The sequence below is a fragment of the Mixophyes fleayi genome, chromosome 1 (assembly GCF_038048845.1).
Source record: "Mixophyes fleayi isolate aMixFle1 chromosome 1, aMixFle1.hap1, whole genome shotgun sequence".
Classification (NCBI taxonomy): Eukaryota; Metazoa; Chordata; class Amphibia; order Anura; family Limnodynastidae; genus Mixophyes; species Mixophyes fleayi.
Genome location: NC_134402.1, coordinates 129989362 through 129995361, shown reverse-complemented (window position 1 = coordinate 129995361; position 6000 = coordinate 129989362).

The following is a 6000-nucleotide window of genomic DNA, read 5'->3' as shown; positions in this document are numbered from 1 at the left end:
CAAATTATAAGGCTGGTATAAAGGAGCTTGCTAAGCGTTCAGTAGCACCAGGTACCTTGAAGAAATATCAGGAGGCTTGGTCATCCTGGGAAGGGTTTTGTGGATAAAGGGAGGCTCGAGGTAAGACTGAGCAGCAGCGCTTCCTTGCTTTTGTGTGGCATTGTTTTCGGGCAGTTAGATCGTAGGCATATATGGTATAGGCTCTGTCTGGTATTTCGTTTTTTATGCAGCTTAATGGTAGTCGGGATATTACCAAGCATGTGTAGGTGCGTAAAGCGTTAAGAGGTTGGGCTAGGATTTCCCCTGCGTTGGAATACCTATTGACAAAGGATTGTTGGTTGGTCTTTTGAATATTGTTTCAGTAGTTGCTAATGATGAGTTTGAGGCTGCTTTGTTTCGGCTTGAGTTTGCAATGGCTTTTTTTGGTGCTTTCAGAATAGGTGAGTTGTTAGCTTCACCTAGATTGGCAATCGGTTCAGGGTTACTTCACAGGAATGTTGTGGTTAAGAATGATAACTTAGCTTGTAAGATCCATAGATCGAAGACTGATCCTTTGGGTAGGGGGCGGTGGATTACCTTGCATCGTAATCAGGATATTGTAGTTTGCCCGGTTGAGTTTACAAGATTGTATAGAGATATGTCCTCTGCTCCTGGTGGTAATTGGCTTAGGCACTGTGATGGGTACCCCCTTACGAAGTTCTAGTTTTCCACGGTCTTTAAGAATTGTATTGCTAAGCTTGGATTAGATACAGCAGACTATGGGACTCATTCTTTTAGAATAGGAGCGGCTACAGTAGCGGCGGAGGAGGGTGTGTCAAAACAGAGTATCGTGGCTTTGGGTAGGTGGAGGTCTAAGTGTTTCAAACGGTATGTTAGGCCAGCTGTTGCGCTTTGGGCTTAATAATGCAATGTAGTAAGGCTGACCCATGACATGCCTTGCTTGTCTTGTTTAAAGGAGGCGCGGAGAGATTTGCCATTTCTCTTCCTCGGGGGCCTGATTGGCTTGTGGCACCCCGGGGTTTCCGGTTTTACCTCCGCATGGGTCACCCTGCATTGCGCGCAAATATATAGTAGTGTCTTTCTCTAATACCATGTATTATGTCTTGACATTTGTTTCATGTGCATTTTACTCCATGTTGCAGGTTCACGGCAGGATGGGAAGAATATGTGGCTGGTCGGCCGTTCATTTGTTTATTGGGCCGGTAAGAGCGGTCCTGCTCAAGATTTGAGCAAATTTCCCCGGGCGCATTCTGTTAGATGGTTAGGTTTTAGGGGTTTGTGTTGGGTGTCGCTGTTGAAGATTCTAAGGGATAGTGAGATAAAGTTTGGGCGCCCTTCAGTGCTTATAATTCCCCTTGGTGGGAATGATTTGAGCAAGTGGAAGGGCTTAGAGCTCATTGATAATATTAAATCTGATCTTGAGATCATTAAATTACATTGGCCAGCAGTTCACCTTGTTTGGCCCGACTTCATCCCTAGAAGCAATTGGAGGGGAACGGATAGACCAGCTCGTATTGAAAAGGCCCGCAGGTAGGTTAATAGGGCAGTGAGAACATTTTTTCAGGAAGTAGGTGGGGGGTTTATTAGCTATCCTTGAATTAGAGCTTGTTTTAGACAAATTTATAGACCTGATGGGATACACTTGTCGGAGTTTGGCATGTCTTATTTTGTAGAGCAGATTTTTAGTTTTCTTGTTTGGCTATAAAAGGTCAGTTGGTGGTGGGCTTAGGTTCCTAGCGGGAACCTAGCTGTGGCGGTAAGTAGCCTAATCAGCGGCCAAATTGGTTATATTCAAGACGTGGTAAGTACTCTCCCCTAAAGGGATTGGGCAATTAGTCATTAGTCCGGCCTGTGTTTAACTTTCATCAGATGGGCTGCATTTTATATTATTGCAATAAACAGTTTAATGTTTTCAATATATTTTTGGCTCCATGGCTTTAATTACAAGGACCTAGTTTGTGGAACAGGATTGTAACAGCTATTTGCTTGGCGGAGTGATGAACAGCAGAGAGGTGTTCCCCAATTAATAAAATTCTTTGGTGTTGGCTGCTAGACTGGCGCTTCTGCCAGGGTGGCCAAAACACCACACATTTTGATTTGCCAACTGGGCCGCTACTTCAAATATTTCTGAGTTGCGGTCTAGTACCAATTTTTACCTTTATATATTTATTAAGATACACTTTAAAATACATTGCACCTCCAGCACATAGCACTCGGGGGTTAACCATTTGACACTGCAGCATCAGAAGGGTTAATCTTTACACGTATGGAGAACGGATGGGGAGCCAGCCACAGGGTATGGTAAAATCTACTAACTACACCTTATTAAGATCAGAACTATGCAATCACTCTGCCATTGTGTTAAACTTTAATGTGTTCTAAATATGTTGTTCAACATGTGACTGTTCGCATTTTACCAAGACATATATATATATATATATATATATATATATATATATATATATACATACACACACACATTGCTTCCAAACTCAAATATAATATGTATTTTCCATTATGTCCGATGCCTTGTGTTTTATATGATATTATACATTCTTCACATTCCCTACATTGTACTATCACATAATTAATTATACTTTTATTAAAATAACCAATTGTTTAGTAATTCCCATGATGTTCATTATTCATTTTGTACCTTGCGACAACAAAATTTAATCTGTAGGAATGAAACATGTTAAATGTTATCTAGATGTAAAATAAATTCCCTGATTAAGTAGATACAGTGTTTTTAAAGTCCTATTCTTTGTCTTAAACTGATATGGATATTCCAGTCCTCATGTTCTCTCCAAACTAATAACAGTAGAGTCTGCTACAGCTGCTGTACACGTGTATGCTGGTGCCCTATCATGTATATATATATAGTACCTTTCTGTTGAACATTGTGATGACAAGACAATACACTGTCATGATAGTGATATGCTGCAGCAGAGGAGCACCTAAATCTGCATAACCACCTAATTGTTGCATGTCATCATGTTACTCACTTGCTTTTCCCTCTCTGGAGCCCCGGGGCCTGCTCCATGCACACGTTTTTCCAGTGGTTCCCTGGTTCATCTCACAGCTCTGACTAAATTGACATTTTGGGCCAAATTACGCAATCGACTCACCCCGCCCCCTTTTGATCTTCCCGAAGTAAAAAATGAAAAGTCAGCAAGTATGAGTAAGCAGCCATATGTACATGGAGGAGCCAGAAACGAAGGTGTCCCGGGAAAGCGGCTGTTTAGAGCAGACCCTGGAGCTGGAAAGGGGCAAATGAGTAACATGTAAAAATTATTTGATAATGCAACTTTAATCTCAATTATGTCAAGGTTTTTTAGGAGGTCTGACTATACCCAATATATTGTTTTTAGTGACAAAGCCCTGTATAAAATAAAATCCTTTCAGAACCATAATTTAAGGGGTTTACAACCATCACATGTCTTTAATGACTTGTATAGGCTTTACGCCAAGTTTTATTAAATACACAACTTTTACGTCCTGGCTTCCCTCTGTACGTTTAAGCCGTGTGGTGATACCATGGGGCAGAGCTGTGTGTTTGTGTTGCTCTGCTCTGCTTTCTGTATAATTGTACCCAGTGAGCAGCTTTATGTTGTATCCTGGGGCAAGAAAATAATCCACTCTCCCAGATTATATAAATACGTGGCTAAAATCACAGAAGGGGGCTAGTAAGAAAAGAAATGCATGTAGTAAAATTTTCAGGATGGTGTGTACAAGATAAAATAAAGCAATCTGAAGGTGGAACAACCAAGCAAAACATCGCACAGCTGGTATTTCAGTACATAGACATCAAACTAGGTTGAGCTTGATCTGCTCTAGTGGGGAATGCAAAATATCTTTATCAGCATTGTATAAAGGAAATGTATATATTGAGGCTCATTTAGAGTTAGACACACGTCATTGTTTGCATAAGATGTGTGTTTTCATACTGCAATGATTCCAAAATCCAGTAAGTATATGTCCATATATAGAGTTATGTATATCGCTGACATCCGTCCGCCTTTGTCTGGAGAAGCAGAATAAGGATGTGCAGGGACTAGCATGCATGGGCTGAGCAGAGTAAGGGTGGGTTCATGTAATTGTAATATAGCATCTGCAAATACGCCTTTTAGGACTCGAACCTCTTGCAGGTATTAGATTTGTGGTGCAGTTATGTGATGATGACTATCAGCAGCCCTATTTAGCCGTTTCAAATTCGCTGATTGTGTATTACGTAATTGACATCTCCATTTTTAATTACATTTTATATGGAAATCATCTCTATGGTATTGTGCGGGGCAGATCTACGTCGGGCAAGAAACCATTTTTGAGCTGCACACGTCTTGGAGTCAACATCAATGAGTAAATCCACTTTTTTGTGTGCATTATTTCCAACTTACTTTTGGTGCGCAAATACGTTCAACTCTGAATAAGCCCCATTATGTCTTTTTTGTACTAGTTATGATTTTGTTGCATATACTTGTTATTTGTACACTGTGAATGTGGTTATTTTGCTATTTCCATGCAATACATTTTCTAATTAAAGAATTGTGTCTGTGTTTTTTTTCTTACTGTAGCAATAACTAGATATTTATGTGGATAAGAAATTCCTTGCTATGGGCATATTTAAAAAGAGCTTTATTCACTGCACAGAGAGAGAGGGATGCAACAGTTTTTATTGTAGCTATTTGTTTGACTGTACAATTCAATTTCTCTTAGACAAAATAGATCTACACTAGTACCAGTACCTGTGTAATACCTGTCATCAATACCAATTGTAAAATTAGGACAATTTAAGCCAATTGCCAATCCACTAAAAACCATGCTCAATTTGCCAAGAGTTCGCCCCGATCAGCCCAAACACCTTTCCTAGTAGGCTCAGCCTATTTGATCAACACAAATTGTGAGTGTTCAAGGAAAGAAGGTAGGTGAAGTCTAAGGTTAAGGCAGCTCAGGGGTTATGGCACCCTTGCCCCCTCCCCCAGGTAAATCTTGGTCCTGCTCAGAACATGGGAAATGTTTTCCTAAAATATTACTTCTTAAATATCAGAGAAGCCATACCGTAAAGAAACCATATTATAGAATGTTGGAAATATTTAGCACATAATTCATTTCTTGTTGCGCACTATACAGGAGATCATGTCATACAGGAGAGAGACCATATGCTTGCTCTGAATGTGGGAAATGTTTTACACATAATCCAAATTGTTAAACATCAAAGAAATCACTTGGGGAACATCCAAATTCATGTGCTGATGTGGGAAAGGTTTTCAAAGTAATTCAGAATGGTATTGTCAGAGAAGTAATAAAGGGGAGAAACAATATCTTACGCTTTGCATATGGGAATGTTTTACAAGTTCTTACCTTTTTATATATCTGAGATCTCACAAAGGAAAGAAACCATTTTCTTGCTCTGGATGTATGAAATGTTTTACGTAATGTTGAAGCTTTTAATATTAAATTGAAGAGCTGATATGTCTACAAATTCTGAAAATTACTACATGTGGTTCCATAAGGAGTTTAGGGTTTTGGTGCAAGGAAATGATTATCTCTAAAGAGAATGTTTTGGAATCAATATTTGCTGTCTGGATGCCCCATGTGCCTATAAATGAGGTTGGGATTTCCTGCAAAGGGTTGGCAGTGGTTTTCTCCTGGGCCTGCTGTGGTGTTGCTAGGGGCAAGAAAGGGAACATGCTGGCAGTTTATTGATGGCCAATGTATGTGACCCCATGCAGACATGAATGTTCAGCTGTGGTGGAGTGCAGCCGCTTGCTAAGTGTTTTCAAGATCGGAAGACAGGGCAGGCATGGGAAACCTGCTTGAAAAAGACATGACAAATTTAAAATAGATACAAAGCATCCCTGACTTAGGAGACATCCAGACAGGGAGGCAGCATTATTATTGGAGAATGAGTTTAAGAATGTATTTAGAGTTCCTTACAGGGAGTCCAAAGAGTTGAAACTGTACAGATATTGGATGTCAGCCATGCATTATCTGGAGGTG